Source organism: Pelodiscus sinensis, chromosome 2, assembly GCF_049634645.1.
Source record: "Pelodiscus sinensis isolate JC-2024 chromosome 2, ASM4963464v1, whole genome shotgun sequence".
Lineage (NCBI taxonomy): Eukaryota > Metazoa > Chordata > Testudines > Trionychidae > Pelodiscus > Pelodiscus sinensis.
Genome location: NC_134712.1, coordinates 13,022,923 through 13,040,632, shown reverse-complemented (window position 1 = coordinate 13,040,632; position 17,710 = coordinate 13,022,923). Strand labels below are relative to the sequence as shown.

The following is a 17,710-nucleotide window of genomic DNA, read 5'->3' as shown; positions in this document are numbered from 1 at the left end:
TCAGGTACCGGGCCTTCCCCAGCCTTTCCAGCAGCTCCTCTGTCTGTGGCATAGGGTACGCATCGAATTTGGAAAGGGCATTGACCTTTCGGAAGTCTATGCAGAAGCGTAGCGTCCCATCCCGCTTGGGTACCAGGACTATCAGACTCCGCCACTCACTTCTTGATTTCTGGATCACGCTCATCTGCAACATTTTCTTTAATTCCTCTTGCACCGTTCCCCACAATTTCCGGGGGAGGGGCCGGAGGGGTTCCTGCACCCTCCGGCCGGGTGTCGTCTGCATGGGGTGGTGCGCCACTTCAGTGCGTCCTGGTTGCGTCGATAGAACTGCCGCGAAGGACCAGAGCAGGGCCCGCATTTCTTCTTTCTGGGGGTCTGTCAGCGTGGGCCCTAGGCGTGGCTCCCTTCCCGGCTGGCTGAGGTCTATTCCCCATGGTCCCAACTCAGGTTCTTTTGGGTGAGTGGTTACCATCAGGCTCTCTCGCGCGTTCCACTTCTTTAAAAGATTCATGTGGTAAATTTGGGTGTTTTTGCGCTTACCCGTCAGCTGGATTTCATAGTCTACAGGTCCCACTTGCCACCGCACCTCGTAGGGACCCTGCAATTTCGCCAATAGCTTCGAGTCCGCCGCTGGCAGGAGGAGTAGCACTCGATCACCCGGTGCGAAGGTCCGGCCGCGGGTCCCTTGGTTGTACTACCGGGCCTGTCGCTCCTGTGCTCTCAGCAGGTTGTCACAGGCGAGCTCGCCGGCCACCTTTAGTCTTTTGCGCAGCTCCAAGATATACTGGATTGTCCCCTTCATGCCGGAGTCCTGCTCCTCCCATCCCTCCTTCAGGAGGTCTAGAATGCCTCTCGGCTGCCTGCCGTACAAAAGCTCAAATGGCAAGAAGCCGGTTGAAGCCTGCGGCACCTCCCGCACAGCGAACAGGAGGGCGGGAAGGAACAGGTCCCACTCCCGGGGATCCACTCCCACAAATTTTCTCAGCATCGTTTTTAGTGTTTTGTTAAAACGCTCCACGAGCCCGTCGGTCTTGGGGTGGTAGACGGAGGTCTGCAGTTTCTTTACCTGGAGCAATTTACATAGCTCGGTCATGACCCTCCCCGATACATTTGTCCCTTGGTCCATAAGGATCTCCCGCGGTATGCCCACACGGGCAAAGATCTTGACCAGCTCCATCGCCAGTCCTGGGGCCTTCGTGTTCTGCAGTGGTACTGCTTCTGGGTAGCGTGTTGTGTAATCTATAAGAACTAGGATATGCTGGTTGCCTCTCTTGGATCATTCTAGAGGGCCCACCAGGTCCAAGGCTACCTGTTCAAAGGGGGTATCTACTACGGGGAGTGGTACCAGAGGGGCTCTCGGCACCCCCGTGCCCCCGGCCCGCTGGCATTCTGGGCAGGACGTACAAAAGTCCTTGATCTCCTTATGGACTCTGGGCCAGTAGAACCATTGTAGTACCCTTTGTGACGTCTTTTCTATCCCCAGGTGGCTGGCCCAGGGATTCACGTGTGCCAGATCTAGCACTTGCCACCTGAACCGAGCCGGCACTAGTAGCTGCCAGTTCTCACCCCCTTCCCCCGGTCGGGTGGTCACGCGATACAGCCGATCTGCTCTTACCTCGAAGAGGGCATCCTGCAGGTGTCTCTGCCTGGGCTTGCTCCCACGCGTGGGTAAGGGAGCTGTCCTCCCGCTGCTCTCACATAAAGTCCTCTCCTTCCCCGACCCTGCCGTTGGGGGCTCCTGGCGGGGTGATTTCGCCTGCCTGGGCTTCAGTTGGCCCGTCCCGGTCCCCGGCATCTGGAGGCATGGGGGGTACCGCCCCGCCCTGGGTCTGCCCCCATTGCTGGATGGCTTGTCGGAAGCCCTGCCAGTCTCGCCCCAGGATCACCGGGTAACGGTAGTTCGGAATAGGCACCCTAGTCCGAACTACCTAGTTCGAGCCCCGTGTAGCCGCGCTACACGGGGTTCGAAGCAGCGGGGATTTAAAAATGGCGGCTCCCCGCTTATGCTAATGAAGCCCGGGAAATTCAAATCCCGGGCTTCATTAGCAAGTGCGGTATGCATACATTACCCTCCTAGTTCGAACTAGGAGGGTAGTGTAGACATACCCTCAGTGCCACCTCTTCGCAAATCAGGGTCTGGTTACAGCCTGAGTCCACCAGGGCCCAGGTTGCCCGCCCGTCAAGGCTTACTTGCAGCGTGATCCTGGGTGGTCCGGCGCGAAGGGGTTGCTTTCCGGTGGTTGCGGCCCGCCCGAACGAACAGTCCATGAAGGGGCACTCTCTGCGGAAGTGCCCCTCCTGGCCGCACTCGAAGCATGCGCCACGTTTCACTGGTTCTGCCGGGCTGGGTGGGGTCCCCCCGGCCCCTCCGGGTGTCGTTGCCTCCAGGCTCCCCGACACTGCGGGTCCGCCTCCACTCTCCCAGCGTGCCCACGGGATGTGGGGGCTGGCCCCTGTTCCTCGGCCTTTAGCGGGGCACGCCCGCCCTGTGGGTGCGGAACCCCGGTTCGGGTTCTTGGCGCCCTGCCCGCGGTCTTCCTCTCCCTTGGCAGCCAGGTAGTTCTCCATGATCGTCACCGCTTCCCCGAGGGTGGTGGGCTGGTGGCGCCGTACCCACGTCCGTCCTTCGGGGGGGAGGATCTGTAAAAACTGGTCCAATACAATCATGTCCACCACCTGGGCAGCGGTCCGCCGCTTGGGGTCCAGCCAGCGGGTGGCGGCCTCTTTTAATCATTGGACCACTGCTCGGGGTCGCTCCCCTGGTCGGGACTTCTCAGCCCAAAATTTCTGTCTATGGGTTTCGGGAGTCACCCCTGCCTGATCGAGGATGGCTTCCTTTACTTTGTGGTAGTGTAGGGCATCTTGTGCGGCTAATCCCCTATATGCCCCCTGGGCCGGGCCCGTGAGGTGGGGTGCCAGGAGAGTTGCCCACTGTTCCTCTGGCCAATGAGCGGCCATGGCCACCCTCTCGAATGTGACCAGGAAGGCCTCTGGGTCGTCCTCGGCTGTCATTTTTACAAGCCGTAATGGCAGCGCCAGGGCTGCCCCACTGGCCCCCCCTGGGGCTGTCATGGCCCCTGCCCCCTGGTGCTTCTGCTGCTCTAGGACCTCCCACACCAGCTGTTGCTGATCCGTGAGCTGCTGTATCAGCTGCGTCTGTTGTTGCTGCTGTTGTTGTTGGTTTTCCACCAACCATTTCAACAGTTCCCCCACCTCCATGTTATATTACTCCCGTGGTCCTAATCCGCCACCCATTATTGTTATTATATTTTTGGGGGGGGGTCACCCTATTATGAGGGTACCCACATTCTCCACCAGTGTGGCAAGATGAGTGGGCGGGGGGTGTACGGGACCACCCATCCCCCCCCCCGGCTCCCGCTCGCTCTGCGCCCCTTTCACCTTCTGTCTCTGTACCTGTGCAGCAGCTGCTGCTGCCCCCCCCCCTCGGCTTGCTCTCAGCCAGGGTGGGGGAGGGTTCTCAACCCTCTGGTCCACTCACAGGCCGGCGGCCAGGGTTTGCCCTCCAGCAGGCTCGGCCTTCATCGCTCCTCGATTAGGAAGCCTAATCCGAACTAGCTACTCCGTGCCACGTGTAGCCGCGCGGCACGGGGTTCGAACTAGCCGGCATTTAAAAATGGCGCCAGCCGGCTTCATGCAAATGAAGCCCGGGAAATTCAAATCCCGGGCTTCATTTGCAATTGTGGATGACTACATTACCCCCACTAGTTCGAACTAGCGGGGTAGTGTAGACATACCCATAGAGACTGTCCAGTTTGGTCAATATACATGGCAGAGGGGCATTGCTGGCATTTGATGGCATAATGTCAATTGTGAGTTCATCATAGCCCCCCCAAAGTGTTGTCATGCTGTGTTTCCCCCAGGATGAAATTTCCACCAGTCAAAAAGCTGCCCTCGGCACAAGAATCAGGAACCAGTCCCTATACAAGCTCACAATCATTTATATTGATTAAATAAACAGCCTGCCTGATTTTAATCTTATACAATAAAAAAGGCAATTCTTCTTGTATAACTGTTTGCAGCCTGCAGAAGAATTTTAATATTAAAGAGTTTATGATGGAAATCCTGACACGGGCACCTAACTACAGCATAGCGGGTGACTCAGTTCTGTTCTAATTAATGCATGCAAAGACCTTTTCTAAAAACACTTCATACATTGCCCTTTGGAGAGGCCTGCAGTATGCACAGATGCCCATGCGTCTCTTGCATTCTAGTACGTTTGTAAGCAAATCTTCTATTGCTGCTCTCCTACCAATGCAGCTCCCTCGGTGGTAGCTTTGGTAGGAGTACAAGGGCTCATGCCTCCTACCACTGCATCATGCAACACTTCCCAAAGCAAGTTCACAGGTCACAGCCAGGGGAGCTGATAACTTTGCTTGGCCTCTGGGCAAAGCGTGTGTGTGGCTGGCTTCAGACACTTGGAAGGGGAAGAATTTCGGGCGAAAGGGGCAGGACTTGGCCAGGAAGCTCTGAGTGCCGCCCGGACTGCTGCGCACACCCTCCCACAGCTTTCCGAGCTGCTTGGAGCATGCAGCAAGGCACTTACATGGTGATTTACCCAGGTGGTGGGGGCCTGGTCACAGCAATAAAGAGGTATAAGCCTTCTCTACACGGTTGCTGTCAGTGGTGGTACTGCACTGGTGCCAGACGTGCTAATGCACTCAAAGCCTCAGGGAAGAGGATCTTCTCAAACCATTCAGTCCACACTTTCTCTTTACCTCCACTTTCTCTCTCCCAGGCTTCATCCATGGCTACGTCTACACTGGCATGATTTTCCGGAAATGCTTTTAACAGAAAAGTTTTCCATTAAAAGCATTTTCGGAAAAGAGCATCTAGATTGGCACGAACGCTTTTCCACAAAAGCACTTTTTGCAGAAAAGCATCCGTGCCAATCTAGACACGGTTTTGAGCAAAAAAGCCCTGATCGCCATTTTAGCCATCGGGGCTTTTTTGCGCAAAACAGTACTGTGCTGTCTACACTGGCCCTCTTGCGCAAATGATTTGCGCAAGAGGGCTTTTGCCCGAACGGGAGCAGCATAGTATTTCCGCAAGAACACTGATGGTCTTACATGAGATCGTCAGTGTTCTTGCGGAAATTCAAGCGGCTAGTGTAGATAGCTGGCAAGTTTTTCCGCAAAATCTAATGATTTTGCGGAAAAACTTGCCAGTCTAGACACAGCTCATGAGTCTGATTTTGCTCCCATTCAACTCTCCTGCTTGGAAATCTCTCCAAGACCTGCTCAATAGCATTACTCCTATGTCACCCCCACCATTACGCCATTGTTGCTGACACCCTTATCCATGCAGTCAGCTTTTGCAGCCCCCCTTCTCTACGGCTTCCCCAGGTTTCAGTGCCACAGACCACAATATGTAGCTCCTGTCAACCTTCTTACACATACAAAGAATCAGAGGGGTAGCCATGTTAGTCTGTAATTGGAAAAACTTTAAAAACAAGGAATAGTCTTGCAACACCGTAGAGTCTAACAACATTTGTAGATGGTATCATGAGCTTTCGTGAGCACCACCCACTTCTTCAGATGAATTGCCATTCATCCAAAGGATGAATATAGGCAAGCAACACGGGAATGCAGGGGCAAGATTAGAAAGGCAAAGGCACAAAATGAGATCAAACTAGCTACAGGCATAAAGGGAAACAAGAAGACCTTTTATAAATACATTAGAAGCAAGAGGAAGACCAAGGACAGGGTAGGCCCACTGCTCAGTAAAGAGGAAGAAGCAGTAACAGGAAACTTGGAAATGGTGGAGATGCTCAATGACTTCTTTGTTTTGGTCTTCACCGAGAAGTCTGGAGGTGTGCCTAACGTAGTGAATACAAGCACAGAGAGGGTAAGTTTAGAAGATAGGATACACAAAGAACAAGTTAAAAATCACTTAGGAAAGTTAGATGTCAGCAAGTCACCAGGTCCTGATGAAATGCATCCCAGGATACTCAAGGAGCTGATAGAGGAGGTATCTGAGCCTTTAGCTATGATCTTTGAAAAATCATAGAAGACAGGGGAGATACCAGAAGACTGGAAAAGGGCAAATATTGTGCCTATCTATAAAAAGGGGAATAAGAACAACCCAGGAAACTACAGACCGGTCAGTTTAACGTCTGTCCCAGGGAAGATAATGGAGCGGGTAATTAAGGAAATCATATGCAAACACTTGGAAGGTAATAAAGTGATAGGGAATAGCCAGCATGGGTTTGTGAAGAACAAGTCATGCCAAACTAATCTGATAGCTTTCTTTGATAGGATAACGAGCCTTGTGGATAAGGGAGAAGCGGTGGATGTCATATACCTAGACTTTAGTAAGGCATTTGATACAGTCTCGTATGATATTCTTATTGATAAACTAGGCAAATATAACTTAGATAGGGCCATGATAAGGTGGGTGCATAATTGGCTGGATAACCGTAGTCAGAGAGTTGTTGTTAAGGCTGCTAAATCCTGCTGGAAAGAGATAACAAGTGGAGTTCCGCAAGGGTCTGTTTTGGGACCCGTACTGTTCAATATGTTCATCAATGATGTAGATATTGGGTTAGAGAGTACGCTTATTAAGTTTGCAGATGATACCAAACTGGGTGGGGTTGCAACTTCTTTGGAGGATAGGGACATAATTCAAAATGACCTTAGCAAGTTAGAGAAATGGTCTGAGGTAAACAGGATGAAGTTTAATAAAGAGAAATGCAAAGTGCTCCACTTAGGAAGGAACAATCAGTTCCATACATACAAGATGGGAAGCGACTGTCTAGGAAGGAGCATGGCGGAAAAGGATCTAGGGGTCATAGTGGACCACAAGTTGAATATGAGTCAACAGTGTGATGCTGCTGCAAAAAAAGCAAATATGATTCTAGGTTGTATCAACAGGTATGTTGTAAGCAAAACTCGTGAAGTCATTCTGTCGCTCTACTCTGCACTAGTTAGGCCTCAGCTGGAGTACTGTGTCCAGTTCTGGGTGCCACATTTCAAGAAAGATGTGGAGAAATTGGAAAGGGTACAGAGAAGAGTGACGAGAATGATTAAAGGTCTAGAGAACATGACCTATGAAGCCAGGCTTCATGAACTGGGCTTGTTTAGTTTGGAAAAAAGAAGATTAAAGGGGGACATGATAGCGGTTTTCAAATATCTAAAAGGGTGTCACAAGGAGGAAGGAGAAAATTTGTTCCTCTTGGTTTCTGAGGACAGAACAAGGAGTAATGGGCTTAAAGTACAGCAAGGGAGGTTTAGATTGGACATTAGGAAAAAATTCCTAACTGTCAGGGTGGTCAAATATTGGAATAAATTGCCAAGGGAGGTGGTGGAATCTCCCTCTCTGGAGATATTTAAGAACAGGTTAGATAGACATCTGTCAGGGATGGTGTAGACGGAGGTTGGTCCTGCCTTGAGGGCAGGGGGCTGGACTCGATGACCTCTCGAGGTCCCTTCCAGTCCTATGATTCTATGATTCTATCTGAAGAAGTGGGTGGTGCCCACGAAAGCTCATGATACCATCTACATGTTTTATTAGTCGGTAATGTAGTGCAAGACTATTCCTTGTTTTTAAAGTTTTCCCACATACAAAGAAGAATGACCATGTCAGGGTCAGACAGAAACTGACTGAGAAAAACAGAAAAACCCCATTTTTGAAAAACCACGTAAATCTCCTTTTTTAAGGAAGAGCAGGGGTTTTTTTGAAAAAGGGTTTTTTTCTGGAAAAAAGTGTCCAGACTACTTTCATTTTCAAAAGACCCTGTTTCGAAAATGCGATCGGAAAAAGATATGCAAATTCCTGTGGAATTTGCATTTCCTCTTTTGAAAAATCTATGTAGTTTAGACATGCCCTTACTGCGATATTCCTTCTTATTTCAAAATTATTTCCTAGTGTAGATATGCCCCTATGGTTCACATTTTCGAAGTTTTCTCTGCAACCACAAGGACTAGAAACTTTTTTTAAAAATTAAAGCAAGATTCCCACATAATAGCATGACACCAGCAGTTGAAGCTTTAAGACAAATATCAGACTACAGATGGAGAAACTAGAGGGAAATAGAAACTAAAGCTCAGATCAGCAAAGGGATGAGCACACTTCTGTACATGCTCATTTTGCACATCTGGGAGTATATGATATTGCCTGCATGGGAGAGTTGCTTGTACACTTACCTCTGTGTAAATTAAGGGTATGCAGAAGTGTGCATGAGCTTACTTCCGAAAGGGAGGCCTGACTGAATTACCCAACGTTGCACAGTGTAAATTATCTTCCCCCTCTTACAGGCAGTATGCAAGAAGTTAGTATGCTAAATGATGCCTTGTAAGCATTCCTCAGCCTCAGGAGTTAATTGGTGCTTTTGTGTTGCATGAACTATTTTCTCTGCTTTAGTGGAAGTTAGTAGAATTGTCTCCTTGGTAAAAGTCTATTGTGTACTGGTTGTGGTGTTTCTCAGCTCCCATGAACTTAAATATGCCATATTCCAGTCCATAGATGGTAGAGCCAGATTCCCTTTCTGAGGCTGTGTCTAGACTACATGCCTCTGTCGGCAGAGGCATGTAGATTAGACAGATCAGCAAAGGCAAATGAAGCCGCGATTTAAATGATCGTGGCTTCATTTACATTTACATGGCTGCCGCGCTGAGCCGACAAACAGCTGATCAGCTGTTTGTCGGCTCGCGCGCTAGTCTGGACGTTCCCCCTGTCGTCATCAAAGCCCTTTGTCGGCAGCCCCATTATTCCTCGTGGAATGAGGTTTACCGGGGCTGCCGACAAAGGGCTTTGATGTCGACAGGGGGAACGTCCAGACTAGCGCACGAGCCGACAAACAGCTGATCAGCTGTTTGTCAGCTCAGCGCGGCAGCCATGTAAATGTAAATGAAGCCGCGATCATTTAAATCGCAGCTTCATTTGCCTTTGCTGAACAAACAAATCTACATGCCTCTGCTGACAGAGGCATGTAGTTTAGACGTACCCTGACACAGCAACAACTTATGTTGAGTCCATGACATTTCTGGTCACTGCAAGTATTCCAAGCCACCAAATGCACAGTGCTCCGGCCCAGATCATCAGCTAGAGTCTCTCGAGCCAATTTTCCCCAGCTGAATGCCGGACTACACAAGTCTGCAGATTCTTAGAACTTTGGGGTACAGCACCTTTCTTTTCCAGGAGCAGGAAACACTAAGTCGAGGTGAGTACAGGCCATTCAGAATGAGCCTGTGAAAAGGAAACATTCGCCTTCTGCAGAAAGCTGAAATTATTCAGCGTAAAACACTGTACCTTATGACACTGTCATGTGGTGACACTTTCATAATGGGCACTATATAATAAGTGCTATTCAGGAGAGCTGGTTATTAGAGCTTAGCTAAAGGTCATATACCGGCATACCCAGAGCCAGTAATTTGTGCACTGTGAAAGCTCCACTACACTTTGCTAGTTTCCCAATGGATTCAGAGAGGGAATATTTGAAAAATGGGAGCATCACAACCAGGGGAAAGTGCTGTTGTGGATAATCACATCCCCTCCCCTTTTTTATCCTCAGCATGGTTTAAAGGCCTGATCCTGCAAGATGTTGGCTACTCAGCTCCTCTCAGGAGGCAATTTGGAGGATTGGGGCCCTAAGGCAACAGGGCTCAATCCTTCTCTCCTTATATCATTGAAAGTTTTGCCATTGCTATCTATAGGAGAAGGATCGGGGCAGTACAATGGCTTTAACATGAGGCAGGCCCTGGACCAGGGCTGGCTGAGGACTCAGTGTTCCTCAGTTCCTGTGCTTGGAGCAGGGCTGGGGAAAGGTAGTTTTAAACTACAGCTACACCCCAAATTTTCAGCTCTGCCTTAAGGCTGCTCTCAGTAGCTCACTGCAATGTCCTTCTAAGGGCCATGGGCCAGGTGAAGATAGCTGGAACACAGACCATCCTGGACTCACTCCTCCCATTCCGGTCCATGGTTATGGGGGTGCAGCAGGAGACAGATAAACCCCATAGGCTGAGGTAACTTCTGGGAGTTGTTCTTTTCCCCATGATGTTGCCAGAGTGGCACAGAGAGGCCTGGTTAGAAAAGTGAGTCAGGTCCAATTAATGCAGTGAGTCCCACATAAATAGGGATGCATCTGAGGGTGCAATGATGCCATTGGGGGGTGGGGAGAAAGGATGCCAGATTGTTTTCTTCAGGACTATTTAGTGATAGTGTGAATGAGCAAAGGGACTCCTCCATCATGTAGTCCAATAAAAGATATTACTTCACCCAGCTTGTCTCTCTGTTATCTTGGGACTGGTGCGTCTACAGCCACACTGCATCCTCTGCCTTGTGTCTTAAGAAAACCAGACTATGTATGAAATGAACACAGTAACCAAAAAAAAAAAATACCGCACTCCCTCTTCCAAATGAAAACCACATCCTGCTTCTCGGCAAAGCCATGCATGCTGACAGGTTAAACACAAAGGACTTTGTCTCCCTGTGTGGCATGGGGTGCCTTCCTAGAGAACAGGGTCATTGGGTCTGACATTTCCAAAGGCAGATAAATCCAAGTAATGCTAGGGCCAGTCCTGCAGTGGCTGGCTAGCTCATCCCGTGTGGTGCTTAGCAGGAGCAGCCAGGTCCCCAAGGGATGCTGGACGTGCCATGTCCTGTGATTTAGGGGTGGAAAAAGAAAACTTGTTGTCAACCTGTTTTTTGTGAAGCAGCAGAGGGGTTTGGAAAGTGATGCGAGCCTCCTGGAAAGACAGCAGCAAGGATGAGAACCACATATTTGTTGTTGTCACTGTAAGGGAAGCAAGAAGAGACAGGGGAGGAGGAGAAAGGCGCTTGGAACCTCCTCAGGCGGAAACCAGAGTCACTGCATTAAGAAAGGGTCTGATAGGAAAGGATGTGGATGTGAAGATGGGAAGAGGTAACTTCCCAATCCTCTAGGAGTATCATGCAGTGGAGAGTGGTGACTGCCATTTACACGAGGGCTTATCTAGACTTGTCTAGACACACTAGTTTAGTGACAGTGCCAACCCCTAATGGTCACACAGAGCACCTGTGCAAAATGGGGCTGACATTAGTGCGACTGACCCAGCACATACTGGTGCAAGTTGTGTTGGGACAAGCTCTCTCTTATACACCTTTGCAGCATACCTACACCAGGGGGCTACACCACAGTTATGTTAATATAGATGCACTTTACGGGGTGCAGACTCCTGCCATGTAGAAGTCAGATCTTGTGGACATAGCAGGCACCCAGGGGGAACAAAGACAAGGGTTAATACCAGAGTCAACTGCTAGTTACCAGAGCCAGAGGTTAAGCCAGAGTCAGGGTCAGAAGTCAGTGGCTGGGGTCAGAGAACCTCATGAGTAGAGATGAGGTATAAGAACAGAAACGGGAGAAGAGACAAGGATCAAGCACAGAGAGAGCAGGGGTGAGGCAGGAGCGGAGCAGGAATCAGGAGCAGAGTTGGGTCCAGGAGGCAAGCATAAGCAGGGTCTAAAACAGCCATACCAGGCAGGGCTGGCCTTACCATGAGGTGAACTGAGGTGGCCGCCTCAGGTGCCAGACTGGGGGGGGGGGGGGGGGGGGGGCGCCACTAGGACCCAGAGTGTAGAAAATTGTGCCTGGTGCATATGTATTCTCTCAGCTCTAGATGCACAGAGATGGTGGAGTTCTGTGCTGGAGGAAGGAGGGCAGAATTGAGATCTTTCAAAGTTTTGGCCCAAGTGATGGGGCATGGGGGCATCATTTGAGCTCCCCGCCTCAGGTGCCAAAATGTTGTGGGCCGGCCCTGAAAACAGGAAATCACACTTGTTGCTCAGACAAACTTCCTTGCCTTTTTCTGGTTTAAATGCCATGGTTGGACCAAGCAGTGGAGTTGGGTGATTGGTCAGGCTCCTGTGAATGGTGCCTTGACTGAAGCAATGGTTCTACTAGCTTTCTCAGTCCATCAGGATTCAGCAGACATTGGGTGGAGGCCAGAATGCAGCAGCTGTTCGGGCCCCAGGCCTTGGTTCAAGACATGGGATAGTGTCTGCCAACAGAGGCTACACCTGCTAACTCAATGGGATCCCCTGACTAGCAGCAGACTATTGATTGGTCACCTCTTAGCATAAAACTTCCTGTGCCTGCCATCCCACACCTTGTCTGAGCAACTAGTTGCTAGGCCTGATGCGAGAGCAAGGTCTAATCCTGGGTGAATTCTGTGAACAGTAGTTTAAAATTCTGCATATTTTATTTGTCATACACTCTCTATGTAATTAGCACTTCAATAATTTTGGTAATTTATTCCAATATTCCTGTCAGCAGCTGTGCCTGAACCAATACTGACACAGACAAACATTCCTCCAGGAGGAGAGTGTTAAAGAAACCTCCCATGACAACAGTCAGGGGAGCCGGAACCCCACATTCCCTCCCTGCAGATCCCAGCCGCAGCCCTCTCAGCCCAGACACCCACACTCCCTGCTCCCCAGAACCCAGGAATCCAGAAGGGGAAACAGCCTGATGCTGGGTCCTAGGCGTGTGTGGAGTTTCCTGCATGCTTCCTCCTTGCTTCAGAACGTGCCAGGAACTGCAGCTACTGAGAACCCTCCAGATCCTTCCTTTCTGGGGCAGTGTCTTCTATTTGTGAGCTGAGAGGTTGTGCTCTGCTGGGTCCACTGGCCCACAGTAGCAGTCAGATGCTCTGTAGCCCATTTCTCCAGAGGGAAAAGGAAATTTTGAGCAGGACATAAATATCTGTGCAAATTCTGCACTGCACAGTGATACAGAAGTCCCCCAGGAATAAAGGTTCTTGTTCCTGTTACTTTGCTTGTACCAAGAATCAGCTTTCTCATGCTAATTCCAGTTATAAACTCTGGTTTGATACTTGGCATAACTGACTTTGCTGGATGAGATCTTCCAGAAAAGCTTCTTTCGAAAGAGAGCGTCCACACAGCAAAAGCACAACGAAAAAGCGATGTGCTTTTTTGAAAGATAGCATCCATATTCATTGGATGCTATCTCGCATGTAAGTTGTGATTAGTATGGATGGAGTGGACACCAGGGCACCTGTGTTATTTCTTGGAGGCCTCTTCTTTTGAGAGAACTCCCTCTTCCACATCTATACACACCTTTTTCCGGAAAAGCTTTTTCAGAAAAAGGCTTTGTCCTCATAGAAAGAGGTTTACCGTCATCAGAAAAACCCCTACATTCTTTCAACTTTGTCGAAAGAACTCAGTAGTAGTGTGGACTCAAGTATTGTTTTTCTGGAAAAACACTGGAGTGTAGACACACCTTTTGGCTCTAGCTGTAACCCTTCATGTGACTTCAGGCTGAACATGAAAAAACTAAAGCTAAACCATTTTCTAAACTTAAACTAGAACTGGTTCAAAGTGAAGTGCCTTATGACCGGTTTCCAGTAACATTGCTGACCAAACTCTCAGACCAGGATCTGCTTCCTAAGTCCAACAACTGTTTCTTTTGTTTTCTTAGAGAGAGATGAGTAGAGAGAGATAAACTGCAATGTTTTTGCCCCTCACTTTTATAATCCATTCCCCCTTGGACATGCATTTTCCTGAAGATTACTTCCCATAGTAGAAATTGACCTTTACTGTGCAATGGACCTTGATTTACTCAGGAGTGGAGGATAATTTAATTGATTTTTCCAGAGCCCAGGTACTTGGCCTTCAGGTTCCACCCCAAACCACCCCGATGTGGTTGAAACAGTGGATGGGTTTCCACTGACATCAAGTCTGATTACTCAGGAGACTGTGCCTTTGGTAGTGGTGATTGGGGAATACAAGGAAGTCCTACCATTCAATTTTATTAGCTCCCTACATTCTACCTTGATTTGGGGAACACCCTGACTAATCAGTTACAAGCCCGTATTCTGTAGTCCCAAGATGCTCTCTTTAAGCTTCTGTAGAGAGAACTTCATCGTGGTTCAAGAACCCAGAACCCTAGAACTCAGTGAAAGAACCACGCTCCAAGAATCCAGCGGACCCTGCACATAGTGACCATTCTATTGAATACAGAAATGCCAACTCTCCAGAATGAATCATGCTTCCCTGTAAAATACAAAGACTACTGGACACCTTTGAAAAGTGAAATGCACACATATTATCCCCACATAGTGATTACAATTGTCCCATAAACCTTCCATCTGGAGTTAAAGTTCTATTTTTGACACCTATATTCTGTGTATGAGTGAGATTTAGCAGCATAAAGAGATTCTGGATAAAGACTTCATCTGTGTTCCAGTACTCTTTGTTAAAAAAGAAAGAAGTCTCTGAGACTTCAGATGTACTACAAGATACTTAACCAAATACCTCTATGCAATACAAACTGCTATTACTTAAGCAAAATGCAGGACTATGTAGCACTTTAAAGACTAACAAGATGGTTTATTAGATGATGAGCTTTCGTGGGCCAGACCCACTTCCTCAGATCAAATAGTGGAAGAAAATAGTCACAACCATATATACCAAAGAATACAATTAAAAAAAATGAACACATATGAAAAGAACAAATCGTCTGTGAGTTAATGATATTAGAGGTGGGGAAAGGTAGATGTCTGTGAGCTAATGGTATTAGAGGTGATAATTGGGGAAGCTATCTTTGTAATGGGTAAGGTAGTTGGGGTCTTTGTTCAATCCCCCCGGAGAGTGTCGAATTTTAGCATGAATGACAGTTCAGAGGATTCCCTTTCAAGTGCAGATGTAAAAGGTCTTTGTAGCAGAATGCAGGTAGTTAAGTCGTTGAGACAGTGTCCTTTCTGGTTGAAATGGCAAGTAATTATTTTTTCTTTGTGATCCTGTCTGATATCTGTTTTGTGGGCATTAATCCTTTGGCGAAGTGTCTGAGACATTTGTCCAATGTACATAGCAGACTTTCGGCACATGATAGCATAAATTATATTTCTGGATGTGCAGGAATATGTGTTCTTGATCTTATAACTCACTTGGTTAGGTCCAATAATGGTATCAGCAGAATGAATATGTGGACAAAGATGGCAACGGGGTTTGTTGCAAGGGAAAGTACCAGGGTTGGTATTAGTGTGGTATGTCCTGTGGTGGTTGGTAAGAATCATCTTGAGGTTAGGTGGTTGTCTATAGGAACTGAGGAAGTGGGTCTGGCTCACGAAAGCTCATCATCTAATAAACCATCTTGTTAGTCTTTAAAGTGCTACATAGTCCTGCATTTTGCTTCAGCTACACCAGACTAACACGGCTACATTTCTATTGCTATTACTTACTGGGCCTTTGGATTGACTATGGTCAGCCTGGCTGTTCACCAGAATGAATCTTAGAAGAGTGTACAATTTAGTTCATATTGGGGCAGGGACTGAGTAGAAGATAGCCTTTAGAAGTAGGTATGGGTATTTTGAATATTTAGTAGTGTCCTTTAACCTTTCAGCACTTAATTAATGACATTCTTTGAAACACCCTCAACCAATATAAGGTCTCATATCTGGATATGTTCATCTACTACAGTGATCAAGCAACCATGAGCATTACATCTCCCAAGATTATGCCAGCAGAGAATGTACTGAAAGCTGGAGAAATGCCCCTTGAATTTTTGGGATTTGTCCCTGTGATGGGGTGTGATCACAGAAGACCACTTGGGGGTGCTTTCTGGGGTCCTGACAAGAACACTGACACTCTCCTTCTTGCTCTCTGGGGCTCCTCACTTCCCTGTCCTGCTGGGCTAGCTCCCTGGTCCCCACCCAGCCAAAGCACAGAGCTGAGATCAATGCCCCCCGCCCCAAGAAGCAGGACAGACACTGAACCTCTTCGGGTACAAGGAGAATGCAATTTATGGCCCAGCTTCCTGGGATACAACTCCCAAAATGGGGTCAGAATCTCAAATGAATTAAATAGGTGAGCCTCCATTAACAATGAAAGGGGGAATATACACACTGAGGCTATGGCTACGCTGTAGCCTTCTTCTGGAAAAGCTTATGCAGATGAAGCGTGGAGTGGAATATCGCCATGCTTCATTTGCATAATTAATTAGCAGCTGCTTTTGTGCAAGAGGCTTTTGTGCAAAAAGGAGCTGTGTAGACGGCTCCTTTTTGCACAAAAAACCACTCCTGTGCAAGAGCCGTTCTTCCTCATTTTTTCAGGAAGAATGGCTCTTGTGCAAGAGGGGGTTTTAGTGCAAAAAGTAACCATCTACACAGCTCCTTTTTGCACAGAAACTCGCGCAAAAGTGACTGCTAATTAATTATGCAAATGAAGCATAGCGATATTCATTTTCATAAACTTTTCTGGAAGAAGGCTACAGTGTAGCCTTAGCCTGATTGCTTTCGCCAGGTAACAGTTATTTACACTGGACTTGATCGAAAATAAAAGAGATTTTATAAAGTAGAAACAGTAGGATTTAAGTGGTTATAAGTGAGAACAGGCAGAGCAAAGTAGATTACAAACTTAAAGTAACAGAAAACGCTTAGCTAATTGTACACTAAAACCTCAGTACAAACGTATTATAAACTCAGTACAAACTCACCCTAAAACTGTTTCTTTTCAAGTTAAGCCTTCAAAACCAGGGCTGTTCCTCCCCTGAGGTCTTTGGTTCCTTCCCTTGGGTGTGCCCACCGGCCAAAGACCCAATTTGCTAGTTTCCTGTTGTTTTTAAAGATTTCCTCTCCCTGGGAATTCTGTTTCTACATTTCACCCTTCCGTTTGGGATAGACATGTGACTTCCTCAGCCCAACCACTGCTAAGACTTAAGAACAAAGGAGATTGTTTACAGTAGATCGTCTAGACTTTGAGGGTAACACCCTGAATAGTTTTCCATTTACACATTTAACATGATAAAGCATTCCATACACCATATAGAATCATAGAATCATAGAATAATAGGACTGGAAGGGACCTCGAGAGGTCATCGAGTCCAGCCCCCTGCCCTCAAGGCAGGATCAAGCTCCGTCTACACCATCCCTGACAGATGTCTATCTAACCTGTTCTTAAATATCTCCAGAGAGGGAGATTCCACCACCTCCCTTGGCAATTTATTCCAATATTTGACCACCCTGACAGTTAGGAATTTTTTCCTAATGTCCAATCTAAACCTCCCCTGCTGCACTTTAAGCCCATTACTCCTTGTCCTGTCCTCAGAAACCAAGAGGAACAAATTTTCTCCTTCCTCCTTGTGACACCCTTTTAGATATTTGAAAACCGCTATCATGTCCCCCCTTAATCTTCTTTTTTCCAAACTAAACAAGCCCAGTTCATGAAGCCTGGCTTCATAGGTCATGTTCTCTAAACCTTTAATCATTCTTGTCGCTCTTCTCTGTACCCTTTCCAATTTCTCCACATCTTTCTTGAAATGTGGCGCCCAGAACTGGACACAGTACTCCAGCTGAGGCCTAACTAGTGCAGAGTAGAGCGGCAGAATGACTTCACGAGTTTTGCTTACAACACACCTGTTGATACAACCTAGAATCATATTTGCTTTTTTTGCAACAGCATCACACTGTTGGCTCATATTCAACTTGTGGTCCACTATGACCCCTAGATCCCTTTCCGCCATGCTCCTTCCTAGACAGTCGCTTCCCATCTTGTATGTATGGAACTGATTGTTCCTTCCTAAGTGGAGCACTTTGCATTTCTCTTTATTAAACCTCATCCTGTTTACCTCTGACCATTTCTCTAACTTGCTAAGGTCATTTTGAATTATGTCCCTATCCTCCAAAGAAGTTGCAACCCCACCCAGTTTGGTATCATCTGCAAACTTAATAAGCGTACTCTCTATCCCAATATCTACATC

At 47.8% G+C, this 17,710-nt stretch overlaps 1 long non-coding RNA gene across 1 annotated transcript in view; it reads right to left on the bottom strand.

The window, feature by feature from the left end:
- LOC106732052 (uncharacterized) overlaps positions 1-16,583 on the bottom strand; it is a 92,782-nt gene extending 76,199 nt beyond the window's left edge. The window contains exon 1 of the long non-coding RNA XR_001368290.3: positions 16,448-16,583. This is a non-coding gene — a long non-coding RNA (uncharacterized LOC106732052). The remainder of the gene's footprint in view (positions 1-16,447) is intronic.
- Positions 16,584-17,710: the final 1,127 nt, after the last annotated feature.